We start from the raw sequence: 16,366 nt of genomic DNA, 5'->3' as shown, positions 1-16,366 counted from the left end.
GGCAGCAGGAAGAGAGAGCAGCAGTGGGGCCTGGCTTGAGCATTCGAAATCTCAAAGCCCACACACTTCTTCCACACCTAAACCAACAAAGCCACACCTTCTAATCCTTCTCAAGTAATGCCACTTCCTAAGGGCCAAGCATTTAAATATATGAGCCTATGAGAGCCAGTCCTCTTCAAACCACCACAGTGTCTTAGTTTCTGCCCCTGTTGCTGGGGTAAGACACCCTGACAAAGCCAACTTAAGGGAGAAAGGGCTCATTTGGCTCACAGTTCCAGGTTACCATCTACCAGGGCAGGGAGGTCACAGCAGCAGGAGCTTCAGACAACTGGTCACGTTATGTGCACAGTTAACAGCAGAGAGTGATGGATTAGAGTGCCTGCTTGCACTCAGCTCCCCTTCTCTACTCTTACTCACTCCAGGACCCCCTGACCAGAGAATGGTACCACCCACAGTGGGTGGGTCCTCCTCCCACCTCAGTTAACTTTCTTAATCAAGATAATGCCTCGAGGCTTCTTCACATGTGGCTCTAGATTTTGTCAGGTTGACAATCAACATTAATCATCACAAAAAGAACAGGAGACAGAGGGCAAGGACTGCCAGAAATGGGCACCTTGTGCTGATAGGCAGAAAAACAAAGCTACTGTTGCTCTAAGCCTAGGGTCCAGGCCCATGTCTATTGGTTCTGTAATGTGTCGTTATGAAGTTGATTTTTCTTCACTTTATTTGGGAAGAAGAATAAAGAACTTTTCAGAAATATTAAAGGGTTGGCTGTCATAATCCCCAGACCTTGATCCTAGGTTACTTTTGTAATCAGAAAGCGCACTCGTCACAAATCTGACTCAGAAAACTTGTTCTGGGTCTAACTCGTGCTTTGCATAGGCAGTAGGTTTTGGCCATCATTCTTGGTGGTAATTAACACACCCTGACTTCTACACATAGTTTCAATCAGCCCAACCTGCTGAAAAGAAACATCTATACACTGGTAAAATTAGAAACATGGCCAAGGGCAGTTTTCTCCGGATAAGTAATTGTTTTGCAAATAAGAAAAGACTTTTGACAGGTGTGAAATAATAATTAATGATTTGTTTCACTGAAAACTTCCCAAGAAGAGGCAGAAAAAGATCCATCCATTCCCATTGCTGCAGCCTGGCAGCCTAGAAGCAGGTCTCTGCAATATTCTTGGAGAAAGGATTGCTGGGAGAAGGAGGGGGGATTTCCCAACCCACAAGCCACTCCAGGAATTGTGCTGTGTTGGCTAGGCAAAGCTGGAAATGCCCTGTCTGGGATTTCCTTTCCCGAATAGTTCTGCATTAGCACAGACCCAGGAGACTCTCTTTGCAAAGCATTTGAGTCAAAGCCACCGGTTCCTCTTCCTGCAGTGTGGGGCCAGAGCAGCCTCTTATGGCCCCTACAGCCATTGCTGACCTGCTAGCCCCCCTCCTGGCTGTGTGCAGCAGGTCCCTGCAGTCTGAGCACAGGGGCCACTTCACTCTGTCACAGAAGGCTTCTGCACAATTCCCTCAGCTACTGGCTTGTGTCCAGCTGGCTTTTCGACTTAAAATTCTGGAGCTGTAGCCACTGTTTTCTCCAACGTCCCCGGCACTAGTGGCTCTCACCCATCATCTGCTTACTTACTGGTTTAATAATAACTGCATTGGGGGATCACTCATGACCAGCAGAACCTGGAGGCTGCAGCAGGAGGGAGCCCAGTGAGGCCAGAAGCCCTTCCCCCAGGCAGCTACTGTCTAGGTGGGAGAAGCATTCAGGGTTGGTACAGCCACACCTGCAAGCAAACAGGAGGGCAAGATGGAGGACTGAGGTCACACCTATCACCCTCAGGGTCACTAATCTCACCCAGGACTGAGACCCACTGTACAGCTCACTCAAATATCCAGGAGACGGAAGAAATGTCTCCATTGCTACAGCACTCATCTTGCAAGCATGTGAACCTGCATCTGATCCCTAAAACCCAGGTTTAAAAAAACAAAAACAAAAACAAAAAAACAGATGTTCTGTCATGCACTTGCAATCCCAATGCTAGATAGGCAAATCCCTGGGGTCTCACTGACCAGCTATAAGTTCCGAGCTATGAAGAGACCCCGCCTCAGAAAAAGAAAGACAGTTGGTGCCTGAGGAATGACACCTCAGATTGTCTTCTAGCCTTCACACATGTAAGCACATATGTGTATTTATCTGCATCCTCTTTACATGTACCTACATACATACACACACACACACACACACACACACACACACACACACAGAGATAGGCACCTACAAAGCTGTCTGCACTGTAATCTTATGTGACAAGATACCCTTCGCAGTAAGCTTCAGACTGACACAGAGAGATGGTCCTGATTACCTCAGTGGGTCCTAAACATCATCACCAGTGTCTGTAGAGGGGAGCAGAGGGGCTTCAGAAGAAGAATGGAGACCTGGATATGGGGCAGAGACAAGGATGCTGCATTAAGGGAGAAGCTGGGGTAAGTTTAGAGGAAAGGGCTTGGATCCAGAGACTCCAGAAACTGTAGGAGTTGGATACACCCTGAAGTGGATTCACCCTTGAAGCCTCTGGGTTTTTCAGCCCAGAAAAACTCCCTCATTCCTGGACTCTACAACTGTAGGAAATAAAAGCTTTTTTTTTTTTTTTTTTTTTTTTTTTTTTTTTTTTTTTTTGAGAGCCTCTGGGTTCCATCAGCCACAGAAAGTGGATCTGCTGTTCAAGGGCAGGATCTTTCTGGAACACCCTAGGCCCACCAAAACTAGTCAGGGCATAATGGGGCACTTCAGGTTTCAGGAGACAAAAGAGAAGGGCTGGCCCAAGCTAACATATGAGAGCACACAGAAATGATATTGTTAGGTCCAAAGCAGGCCCCCAAATGGCAGTGCTGGTGACAATGTTCTGAACAGAAGGACAATGGCTGGATAAACAGCATGATTGTTATTGGGTAAACAGAAGCTTACACTCAGCATTCCTCATTCAGTGGATATCTTTTTACCAATATCATTCAGTGGATTTCTTTTTACCAAGAAAACCACTATCCACTATCTCAGGCAAGGACACCTAGTTGTGATTAATCTGAACAGCCCACAAGAGCTCAAAGATCACCCATCCTGCTGACTATTGTATAAAATCAAGCAGCCCCTGAAAAAGCCTTGGCAGTTTGATTCCCAATAAACCTTTCTTTCTACACACAGAGTATGTTCTGTGGTTTCGCTGCCCCCTCACTTACAGGTGTCATGACTACTTAAAGAATATGGGAGAAAGCATTCTATGTGATAATAAGAATAGAGAACAAGAATTCTTCAGCATCCCATTGGGCTTGAAATGGGGAAGGAAGAATAGCAGAAACATCACAAATGCGAATGATGTCCTCCTGTGGTGAGGAGAGACCCCAGCCACTGCCCATGAGGCTTTCAGGGGACAGATGTGGTAGAGGGAGCTAGCTGACAGTGTTCAGAGATTGAAGAATGCTAATTGCAGACTTCCATCCAGTTTGCACAGTGGTGAGGATGACTCTTTGGACCTCCTCTACGCTAAGCTGGTGCTCTACCCCTGAGCTGCATCCCCAGCCTGATGCCATCTGGAGACAGCAACTGCTGAGTTATGTTGCTTGCGGCCGGGCTAGGCTGCATCCTGCACCTGCTCACCTTTGCTTCCAGGTTGGAAAAGTCTAAGCATCCTTCTTAGACCCCTACATATTTGCTCAAACGTCAGGGAGGGCCCTCAGTTGTGTCCGTTTCCCTTGCGTTCTTATCCAGCCCCTGATCTAGGCTGCGTACTGTGCTCCTCCCACACAGCACAAGTCCAGCTTTCTTTCACACTGCATCCATATTGGAGCCAAATCTTCTCAGGGCACCTTGTTCGCATCTGCCTTTAGCTGAGGGAGCAGGGGTGTGGACCGTCTGTCCCTTCTCCCTGGAATCTCTGCATTGTTTCAACCCCATATTTAGACAAGCAACTGACTCGTATCATCCTTGTACCCCTTACCTGTCTCTCATTTCCCTGCTCCTGGTGGGACTTTTCATGGTCCCCAGGCTCATCCGAGCCTCTTCATGTCACCTCCCCAGGCTGGAAGATGACTTTTGCATTAGAAAGAGCAGATCCTTTTCTTCTTCATGGCTCAAATAGGAAAAATTCTGGACCCATATGGACAGAGAGCAGTATGGGCAGAGCAGTAGATATTGACTGCTGTGGCCACCTGAGGCACAGTGGTGAGCAGAAGGACCCCAGGTCAACCAGCTATAGCGATGGACCTTTCTAGACTAAGGTCTCAGGCCTTGTCTGATGGTGAGAAGCAGGGCTGCCAGCTGGAAACAGCAGAATCAATGTGAGAAAGAGCCCAAGGGGCCAACACAAGGCCCTGCTTCAGGCTCAGTGGTGCTGGGGACAGAGGAGAAGGGCCTTCCTGGCAATCAAAGCTGAGGCCGCTCCTCCCACACACAGAGCAGATCTGTCCTTTGGCACTAAATGCCAATAACGCTGAAAGCAGCAGAAGAACAAGACTATGAACGTTACTCCTGGGCAGCCTGGGCAGACTTGCATGCATTCTATTTTTATCCAGGAGTGCTGTGTTCTGCACTCCAGTGAGGGAGAGGCTCGTTTTTCACACAGGGAGGAAGTCTCGGTCATAGGTTGGTGATGAAAGAAAAGGTCAGAGTCTCATGATGCGTGACGGCATGTTTATGTGCATACAGGTGCGCATTTGTGACACCCCTGAGGGCCATTCAGGGAAGTATCAAATGCCACTGCTGAGAAGTTCCCTTACCTGCAGCCCGGTGCCGGCAACAGTTCACCATTGCTCCCAGGCTGAATAAACAGTCTAAGCATTCCTCTCAGACCCCTAAATACTTGCTCAAAATAAAGGGAATGGGCCCCAGTCGAATTCACTTCCCGCCTGCTTGTACCTTGCGTCTGCTCCAGGCTGCAAGCTGTGCCCACACATATTGAGCCACAGCCATGATCCAGCCTTCCTTCACTCTGCATCCAAACTGGAGCCAAATCCTCTCAACCCACTCCTTGCCCCTCTCTCTTTGTTCATCCAACTATATGGAACCCCCACCCCCACAGCTCCCCTCGTTTGCTCCCTCTCCCAAACACCCACCCTAGCACCTCCCTAAGGATGTCGGGTACCCCCTCCTTGCTCCTGTCTCACGTCCCACTCATCAACAGCCTCCTCTCCAGCTTTATCTCCTAATGCCCCACGAATGAGCAGACTCTGGGTAAATGTGGCAGGGTGACTTAAGTCTCTACTCCCTCAGCCCCACAGAAAAGATCGTAATGGAAGAACCAAAGGCTGTCAACATGCAGGGCCTGGAAAAGATGAACCCAGACACTGGTAGACAATGGATCAAAGGACCCAGAACATTTAGGTTGTCTTTAGAACAGTGTAAGCAAGGTGTACCCGCAGGACAGGGTAAGAGGTGTGACAGGTAGAGATGACTTGGGCTTAAAGAACGGATTCCTCAAGAGAGTCCAGCCTGGGAACATCAGGCACTGAGAAGGCCTGGTACCAAAGGGTTAGCAAGAGTCACCACTTAGAAACCCATGGTGCCTTCTCCTAACCACCCAAGTAAAGCACACCCCTACTCCCTACCAAGTGATTGTGTAAACACATCTGTCTAAGCAAGGGAAAGGGCTGGGGAGGGGAGACTCCAGCTGAACGTGTGTGTGTGTGTGTGTGTGTGTGTGTGTGTGTGTGTGTGTGTGTGTTTAAAGGTACCACTCTGCATCCCACACTACGGGAACCCCTGCCCCTCCCCGGCCTGGACACACACCTGGGGTAGACATGCCTCTCTTAAGGCTGGGGCTGTAGCTCAGTTGGTAGAGTACTTGCCTGACACGCACCGAACCCTGGTTCAACTCCAAGCGCCGAATAAAGGCAGGCACAGCATAACAGGCCTATTCTCCCAGCGCTCTGGAGGAGGAGGCAAGAGGACCAGAATTTCAAGGGTCATCCTTGCCTACATAGTGAGTTCAAGGCTGGGATGGATTCCATGAGACTGCCTCAAAAAGAAGACGAGGATGAGGAGGAGGAGGAGGAGGAAGAGGAGGAGGAAGTGCCAGCTGCCTACTGACAGCAGGGATCCCCTGTGACAAATTCAATTCACCACCTATTTTAGGGTTCTCCAGAGTTCAATAGGAAAATTGGGTAGGTGGTCAGATGGAAAGATAGACAGGTGGACAGACAGACAGATTTATTATGAAGGATTGCTTTGTGACACTGGAGATCTATTGTCTTAAGTACCACAGGCACTAGACTCATACCAGAGTAGAGCAGTACAAAATTAAAAAGCTAAGTCACAATAGCTAAGCGTTAATCACATTTTATTAAATTGCAAGCACTGTCCTAGGAATCTTCCATGTAACTCTCCATGAAGAAAGCAAAATGGGTCACATTAAGAACAAACCTTGACCGGGTTTGGTAGTACACAGGTCTGTAATCTAGCCACTCAGATGACTGAAGCAGGAGGATCCCAAGTTCAAGACCTGTCTGGTCACAGAGTCCAAGGTCAGCCTGTCTCAAGAAGTAAGTATACGTGGTTATGGCTTACTGCGTTCAGCCTGTGTGGTCCTGAAGGTCCTGGATTAAATCTCTAGGGCAACCTTAAATGAGAAGGGTTCAGGGGAGGAAGAGGTGGAAGACGAGGGCAAGAGAGTGGGGGAAGGAGGAAGAAGAGGAAGAAAGGAGAGCAAAACTCCCGCTAGCAGGTTTAGGAACTGGAGATGTCTCAGTGGTTAAGAGCACTGGCTGCTCTTCCAGAGAATCCAGGTTTGATTCCCAGCACCCATATGACAGCTCACAATGGTCTATAACTCTAGTTGCAGAGGATCTGGTGCCTTATGGTCTCTGAGGGCACTTAATACATGTGGTACACAGACAAACATGGAGGCAAAACACCCACACACAGATAAAAAAATGAACAAACAATTTAATAAGCAACACTATGTGCTGCAAGATAAGATGCTACTAGGAAGCTGGGCTCAGTTGTGCACGCCTTTAATCACAGCATTTGAGGAGGCAGAGGCAGGAAGATCTTTGTGAGTTTGAAGCCAGCCTGATTTACGAAGTGAGTACAGGACAACCAAAGCTACACAGAGAAACAAAACAAACAGAAACAAAAATAAAGAAGAAGCTGCTAGGAAAACATGCTTCAGTAGAAGAGAAAAACATACATTAAGAGATAAATTTCACTTGGAAAAAAAAAAGATAAATTTCAGCCAGATGTGGTGGTACAAGACATTAATCTCAGAACCAGAGGCAGGTGGATCTCTGAATTCAAGGCTAGCCTGGTCTACAGAATGAATTCCAGGACAACCAGAGAGAAATTCTGTCTTGAAAACAAACAAGCAAACAGGTAAAATCAATGTTTGTGCATAAAAGTGAACAAAATTAAAGAGTTACCTCATTAATGAGGTAGTTGAAGGTGCTGTGGACAATTCAAATTTAAGAACAGACACCCTCAATACCAATACACACAGACATGGCCAACACATACAGATATGGATGGAAGTGAGCCACCATCTTGGAATTGGTACCAAGTTCAAGTTCGGCTCCCATAAAGATGTCCCTGCTCTCAGTCATATATAGACTGTAGACTGGGTTGCTACATTCTACAGTTCCACCAAACTTCTTCATCCACAAGTCAACAGCACTTACTAAGCCCGCAAAACTGCTCAGGCACATGGGATGATGTGCACATAGCTCCTCTCCTGCTCTGCAGCCTGCAGTGTGCCAGCTTCCTACCCATCCTCCTGCCTTTGGCCCCCACCATCCATCACTGGGTTGTCTCTGGGTTTTCTCTTCAGATCTATCCTTTATTCTGTTCCCAGGAAGACATTACCCAAGTCTAATGTCATCTGACTTCTTGCCAAAACCAAAACCAAAACCCCCTCCCAATGGATGTCCATTTTATCAGGATATAGAAAACCCATCTTGTTTGGATGCCCAAGGAACTATATGACCTTCACATGCAGGCTCCCAACTCAGACATGTTGGCCCTGACCATGTCACCTGGAAGTTTCTGCAATGTACTGTGGCCATCACCTCACACCTCTGTGCAAGCATCCTTATGTCTTGTCTTCTGTGTCTCCTCTCACATGCTGCCTCCATCAGATGGCCTTCAACCTGTCTATATCTTCCAGAAAGTCTTCCCTGAACCCTCCATCCCTTCAGTGTCATCCTCTGGTTTCCTATAGCACCATGCCTGTACCCTACTTCAGCACAAATGGCTACAAGGTATTAAAAATGTTCTCAGCGTGTCTTCTCCAGTGGGAGAACAGAAACAATGCCTTCATTTCTGTATCATCAGAGACTGGCCTTGGAGCTCAGCACATGGACCTGTGGAATATTTTCCCAAACGGATGCGTGAGATGATTGAGTGGTGACTTCTGACTGACTTCACCTTTGGTCTTCCTATATGGGTAGCTACTTAGTCCTTCTCTCCTTACACTCAAATTGCCTCTCCCAGACCAGGATGTCTGCTAGGGAATGAATATTTTTGTACCCCAGAAGTCACAGAGGAAAGGCCATGTACAGACACCATGAGAAGACAGCTGTCTGCAAGGAAGGTATAGAATCCTCCTGGACTTTGATTTTGGACTTCTCAACTTCCAAAAATATAAGGAAATATGTAATTTTTTTTTACCTGAGCCTCCCCAGCCTGTGGCAATTTTGTTATGATAATCCAAGTAAGTTAATATAATGCTTACACAGTTCTGAAGACTCCCCTCCCCCAAATCCTGCCGAGATACAGGGACTCCTGGGATCAAGGACCTTGGAGTTAGGAACCTGAGGACCAAGAGGTCGTTTTTCTTTTTCAACTAAAAGATCACTTCATCTCGCTTCTCTTCATCTGGATTGTTTCTAGATGTTGGTAGACAGTATGAATCTCCTGAGTCCCATTCAATGGGTCTGTTATGATGTCTCATTTTCTAAGACATTCTCCAGGCAGCACAAACCTAAGAGCTGCCAGGGGGCTCTTACAACTTCTGCTATGAACTCATCACCAGCAGGCCTTTAAACAGCCACGTGAAACCATATATTATAAGCCTTAGTATGCATGTTTTCAGCCCTTTAACTCCACTTCTGGGAAACCATCCCAAGGAAATGAGCTAAGTGCAAATATTTATGTGGAAAGACATTATATCAACATAATTTAGAACAGAGAAAGACTGGGTAAAGACTACATGGAAAAGGCTACAGAATATTTAAGAAAATTATGCTGCAATTACTGACTAAAACATTAGTACTGTGGACCCCTTACAAAAGATTTTAGTGGGGCTGGAGAGATGGCTGGGCAGGTCAGAGTTTATGCTGCTCTTCCAGAAGACCCACATCAGTGACTCACAACCACCTGTAATTCCAGCTCCAGGGGATACAATACCCTCTCCTGCTGTAGCTTCCTCAAAGAGACCCCCATTACATATTGATGTGACATCCAGAGCCATCATCCTCCCACTCTCTGGCCCTTAAGAACCATTAGCCGAATTGACATTTCTAAAATGTCATCGTTTCAAGATTGCCAGAGTGCCGTAAAATAGAACTGTGAAGTCGCTCATCTTCGGGGATGCTTTCCATCCAGCATAACTCTCTGGAGATTTAGCCAACTTGTAGCTATTTAACAGTTCAGTCCTCTTTGCTGTAAACAGTATCTCATGGTGCTGATTGACCCATTTAACCCTTCCTCTGCTGAAGAAACTTGAGCACTTTCCAATTTCTGATTCCGAATAAAGCTCCCAGGACAGTGTTTCTCAACCTGTGGGTCGCGACTCCTTTGGGGATCAAATGCCCCCTTTCACAGGGGTCACCTGTGAAAGACTTTATATAGTGATTCACAGCAATAGCAAAGTTAGTTATGAAGTAACAAGGAAAATAAATTCATGGTCGGAGGTCACCACAACGTGAGGAGCTGTGTTAAAGGGTGGCAGCGTTAAACAGTTGAGAACCACTGGGCTAGGAGAACTTGGGTACCGGTGCCAAGCTCTTGTCTGAGAATAATGAAGGAATGCTTTATCCATGGAAACTGCCTAGCCAGCTTCCACAGTGCTCTCCCCACCAGTGGTTCTGGTGTCACAGCTGCCTACATTTGGGGGTGGGGATGGATCTGGTGGCAGCTTTGTGCTTTGTGCATTCTGGTAGGTGTGACACGTCCTGGATTTAATTTACATTTCTTCATGCTTGCAGCTTCTCAGTCTCCATCTGTACACCATCTTTACTGAAATGCCAGTTCCTGTCTGCTCACCAGTAAGATTGTTAGGTTGTCTGGATTTTCTTCCTATGTTCTAACAGATGTAAAACATTAGGTTCAATTCTCAGCACTAAAATATACCAAAACAGACTCACTCAGGAGCCATAAGAAAAACATAAGCAAACTTCTCATCTCTCTCACAAGCTGGGGACTCAAGAGATAGAAACTCGGTCAATGGCTTCTCATAAGCAGGGGTCTTCCGGGGTGGGCAGGAATCACGGGTGCCTCTCAGATGCCCAGGGAAGCGAGTCCTGCCTGGTTAGAGTCTGAGTAGAGGTCTGTCCAGTGAGCATTGTACTCGGTACCTACTGTGTGCAAGGCTCCCCCTTATTTGCTAGTGGTGTACAACCCTTGCAAACTGCTTCTGGGAAAAAGCCTGACTCCTTGCCTGTGCCAGAAGGCAACTGAAAGCAGGCAAAAGCTTGACTTCTCTGCTTCATTTCACACCTATCTCTTTTGTCTTTCAACTGCAGGCAACACTCTCTCTTAACTGTTCACATGGCCGTGCTGATCTCATGAGGAGTGTCTGTCTAAAGAGGCAGGTTCTTTACCCGCCTCAGTCCCTTCAAGGCTGAAGGTTCAACAATCAGGGAAACTGGATGTTTTTGGTGAGCCTTTGTACTGTTCTTAACCCTGGCAAAGCTGCCTGAATGTCTCCAGGCATTGTACTAAGCCTGCAGCCACCTTGGATCCATCAACTTCGGGACCTTGTTGACAGATAATCCTATAAGCAGGAGCATGGGAACTGGATTGTCCCCTCAAGCATAAAGGATTTCCCTGGAGCACTTTACAGCTCAGGAACTCAGACAGTAGTCAACCAGACCACACTGTGACCACGGTTGCTTAGTTACACATACCTGCATCTTTCTCACTCGCCCTGATCCTTCCTTTATTTAAACTCACATTAGTGCCCTGATGGTGGGCTGGGAGGCTTCATCTCACCTTAAAATCCCTCCTCAGATTTTAATAATTCTCTCCTCTTGCTTCCTTTGGGCTGAGTGGCCAGACCTGACATATGGGAAACCCTGAGTCTGACCTGTGGCTGCAATGTGGGGGTACACAAGTCGGCCCTGAAGGCTGCATGTGCTCCAGGCTGCAAACCCTGAGAGAGCCAGCACCTGCCTTTCCTTCTGGGATGCTGCCTCCTCCCACAAGGAGCCAAGGGTGGTGCACAAATACCCCCACACCTGAAGATGACGCTTCCCCAGAGCTGAGGAAGGACTGTCACTCCCCATTCGACGTAGCTCCTAATTTCACACGTCATACAGATTCTAATTCTCCACGCTGCCTCATCATGCCAGCCAATTCTGTCTTCTGAAAACTGCCCTCCATCACTTTAGAAGAATCTTATAAAGAGAGAAGAGCCTCAGACCCCCCAAAAGACTTCCCTCGGGGTCAGGGGCTACCAGTTCCCTTTATTTTCCACCAGACAAAACTGTGTGCACTTGAGTGGACCTTCAGTTAGGGAGTGCAACGGCTTCATCATATCCCTAAAGATGAAAATAAGACAAACTATATCCGAAAGCCTTTGTGGTGGGTGGGCATGGGGTGGAGCTGTCTTGGAGGGGGTGGAGCCCTAAGCTCCAGGAACCACAGATTCACCTGTGATAGCTCCTTGGTCTGTGAGCTGTGGCCTTTGTTCGTTAGTTCCAGGAGTCTCATCCGCTTGCAGAACACACCTGACACCCACCAGATGACTTTCACATTTCACAACAATCCAGTACTGTTTAAGTCAGCAATTTTCTTCCTCTAGGAAGGCTCCCAGCTGTGCAGAAGAATTAAAGATTTTTCCAGAGAATATGGCTTATAAAAATACTTCAAAAGGTCTCAGAAGTGAATGAAACTATAGAAAAAGACCTCAGAACCTACCCACACCCACACACCAAGGGGATCTGGGCAGGTGTGGTCTCTGGCCTTGTCTGTCAGTTGGAGAAAGGCTGTCATTAGGGAGTCAGAGAAGATCATGTGCAATGAACTCAGGTCTCACTTCTGCATCTCCCACCAACTGACAGCAGCCCGGGGTGACCTGAGCAGCAGGCTTGCTTTATTCTTGTGTGTGTGGTGTGGTGTGTATGCGTGTGTGTGTATGGTCAGAGGACAATTTCGCCATCTCATTGGTTCAGTAGTAGGCTTTCTAAAGGTTTTTTGGATGCTTCCAAGAGGCTGGCCCATGCTGGCTGGATAATAGATTCAAAAGGCTTGAGACTCTTCTTCCTCCTCCCTATCCCCAGCTACCTGTCCTAACTCTTTCAATCTTCTGACCCTCCAGCTAGCTTCTCTGTGTGCTCACTAGACTCCTGTGACTCAGGGGAAGCCAGGGCACAGTTCTCTTCCCTCCTGTCCCAATCTGATTTCAGGCCAGCAAGTCTGAGGTTTCCATTCTTTTGTGAACCCCCTCACTTGTGGGAGGACAGTGCAGCTGTGTGACCCTACATACACCATCTTTTTCTCTGTGACCTTAATGCCACACTAGGTACCCATGCTTGCAGGGGGATGGACTACTAGGATTTTCTTAAACACTGCCAACGCTGGATTCTGAAGTCCCACACACAGCACAAGTTTTAGCGTTGGAGTCACACACATCTTGGTCTTTTTGCTGCCCGTGCCAGCTGGGTGAACTCGGCAGTGGGGCATCTGCAGAGTAGAGCTTCTCAACTCTACCTGGCAGGAATCACCTTGGTGTCCTGTTAACCGGGATCCAAACTCAGTAGGACGGGAACGCCTGTCTCCCACATGCTCCTGCATGCAACATGGTGGCACCCATGCTTCTTCCTAGAGCCACTGGTCACACTCTGCGTAGGAAGCTTCTCTATCCCCGGGCCTCCATTTCCTGTCTTCAAAATGGCTTTGCTTTGATGAAAGCTAGCTGGTGGGGCGGGCCTCTGTAAGTGAGGCGCAGGGGCCCAATTTGAGCTGAGACCCTCAAGCTCAAATTGGGCCCCCAAGCTCCTCCCAACAGTCCTGTGTCCTGGCTGAATATCCGTCCTGGCTCTTCATTTCCACTCCCCTTACTGAACTGGCACATTTCAGAAGTTAAACACAGGGCTGTGCTGCCTTTCAAATGTCCTAGGATCTTTGGCTCATCTCTCTCTCTTTTTTTATTGAAATTCAAAACCCATACCACTCATGGAGTACCTCCTGGTGCCATTAGGAGATGAGAATGTCACAGCGCCAGCCACTCATTCCCAGGGCCACGCTCTTATCAAAGCAGGCTACAAACCGTGCCGCCTGCACAAAGGACTGGGGAGGGACACCCACAGGGACAGACTTTCTGTTAATGAGGCCTGAGATTTTCCAGGTTCATTTCCTAGGTTCCGTAGCAGACTCAGGAACACCCCTCCCCAAAATAGACATGGGGAGCTTTGCAGCTCTCTGGCCCAGCAATCTTAAGTCTTCCTCTTACTTTCTCCTTGATTCTGGGTATATCCTAACCTCATGTTCCTCATTTTTTCTATGACCTCCAGTTTATAAATTGACAGAGTCCAGATCCTGACCTCAGCACAGGGCTCTTCTCATCCGTGATAAACATGGATATCGCGTGCAGTGCCTGTGTCCTGTGTGCTCTGTGGTAGTGTGCATAATATACAATTGTGACAAACATAAAGGGCAGGCTACCCCAGCGCCACACCTGTCTCCAACCATAGCCTCGCTGTCTTCCTTTTCATTACCACATTCTTCATAGAGGATTTAGTGGTCTGCTGACCCCGACACTCTTCCCGCAGGCATATCCAGGTAGGGAATTCATGTCTCGTGTTGACCAGAGTAGGGTGACAGGCTCCTGACCCCAGCAGCATTCCTTCTCAGGCCACTGCTTACCCCCAAGGCTTCCAGGCAGGACCTCACCACGAGAGAGCTCACAGAGACCTCAGGGCTTCACGAAGAAAGTGATACATGTGTGCCTGGGCCTGCATGCCTCCTGCATGGTTGCCCATGCAGAGTCCAGCGAGCCCTCACTTCACGGAAACTGGGACAGACACGAAAGAGATTACTCTGTGCTACAAAGTGCTGAGTGGCAAGACAGATGTGTAGGAGCCCTCTGCCATTCTTCTACTCCCCCTGTATTACTGCCATCAGTGCCCCCAAGCTGAGCACAGTGTTTGAGCCACAGTCATGTTCAGACGTCATCCCACTTGACCTTCAGTGACATCAAGCCGGCTAACTGCACTGTCTGGAAAACACTCAGGACCAGGGACACCCACAGGGTCCACCTGATTGTTCTCTACCACTGGGTTCTTCCCAATACCCAGCTACACGGTAGAAATTTCTTCCCAATCCCTGCCTGCTGGACGAAGCATGCCAGAGGGTCTGGCCAGTCTTCTCCTTGCTGCCTGGGCTCTGTGGCAGCCTCATTAAATTCCAGTCACCAAGGCTATCACTGGATCAGACCCCACCAGGACCCTCCCCCTAACCCACTGGCATCTGCCTGGGTGTTCAGTGAACAATTCCAGAACGAACATGCACAAAATTGAGCTTCCAAAAGTCCTTAACCCCACCAAGGACAATTCCGAATGGTCTAACATGCCCAACAACTCTGTGATGACAATATGGACATCTTTGGGCCGTGCTGCATTATCTTGCTGACCGCATCCCCATCTCTCTCCTAGTCCTGAGACACACAATAATGCAAAGCCCAAATCAGTGAATCCAACCAGGCTAACCATTCTCTCCTCATATTCTGTTCTCACCCAACCCTCTCCAGACTCAGCTTTGGGGTACACACTCTTACTGTGGCTTTATACATGGTGTCTTAGTGCATTTCCTACAGCTGCAAATGGAATACCACAGACTGGGTAACTTGTAATCCAGGTTTAGCTAGCTGTCAGGGCACATGCCTGGAATCCCAGCTCTTGCAAAGTAGAAGCAGAAAGGTTGTGCATTTGAGGCCAGCCTTGGCTACGTAGCCAGAGACTATCACAAAAAATTCCAAGGGCTGGGGATGTGTCTCAGTGGTAGAACACCCATCAAGCGTGTGTGAGGCCCTGGGTTCCATTCCTAGCACTGGAAAGCAAGCAAGGAAACAAACACAGACACATACAGCATGAGGTTCTGGAGGTCTCGGGGAGGGCTTCCTGCTCAGTGGCCATGTGCACTGCTGTATGAACGAGTCTGTTAGAGTGAGCTTGTTTTTAGAACAAAACCTCTGACGTTGTCTTGATGACTCGCAATCCAGTCACCTCCCAGAGGTCCCACCTCTAAATGGAATCTGACTCTGAGAATTAGGTTTGCAACATATTTTAAACTATTGCATTATTCTCTGACCTTTCCCTCCTTCACTGGGTTGATCTTGAAGCACCCTCCCCCGCCCCCTCATGTGCCATCTTGAATCATTCTGGCATCACCCTCTGCCCCAGTGCTCAGGTCACCCCCCAAACCCAGCGATCTAGGGTTCTGCCTCTCTCCTCCCAAGCCACACATGTGGCTGCACACAGTATTTTCCACAAACAGGTTCCTCCCCTTGGCAGGACCACATCTTTAAAAAGTACTTAAAGATGCATAGTCATTATCTTCATGCAAATAAATCTATGCCCACACACTTGCTCTCCTTTGGAGAGATACTTTCCAAATTTACAGCCACTTTTGGGGGACAGAGGAAGCCTTTTTTCATAACAGCATTCAATATTCTGAACACTTGCATTCCTGGTAATGTATTCATACCTTCAGCTGACAAGCCCGGAGGAGACCAAAGAGCCATCTTTATCTGCTTCACAGGCTGTGTCTCGTGAGTTACAGTAGGTCAGCCTCTCTGGACGCTCTCACCAACAAAGCCCCAAAGCAGATGCTTCTAGCCCACCCCTCTCCCACCTGCTGGAATGCTTGCAAGCCCCTCCCCACCTCTGAGAGTGCTGACAAGGTGTAACACACTCACCCCGCTGTTTAGGGGGTGAACATTTCAGGTGGAGAGCCTGTCAGAGGTTTGCAGTCACAGTGTCCTGGAGCCCAAGTGAGTCCCAGGGTGCCTCAGGATAGCACTGACCAGACTGCCCATGCAGGAGAGGCTGAGAAGAGATGATGCCGCTAAACACTGAGCACGTTCGTTCGTCATGGTTATTGGATTGGCTTATGCTGCGTGGTCTGGGTAGTCCAGTCATGACTTGTATTCAGTCTGGAGAGG

The sequence above is a fragment of the Meriones unguiculatus genome, chromosome 7 (genome assembly GCF_030254825.1).
Source record: "Meriones unguiculatus strain TT.TT164.6M chromosome 7, Bangor_MerUng_6.1, whole genome shotgun sequence".
Lineage (NCBI taxonomy): Eukaryota > Metazoa > Chordata > Mammalia > Rodentia > Muridae > Meriones > Meriones unguiculatus.
The sequence above is the reverse complement of the archived record's forward strand: the minus strand, read 5'-3'. Positions refer to the sequence as shown.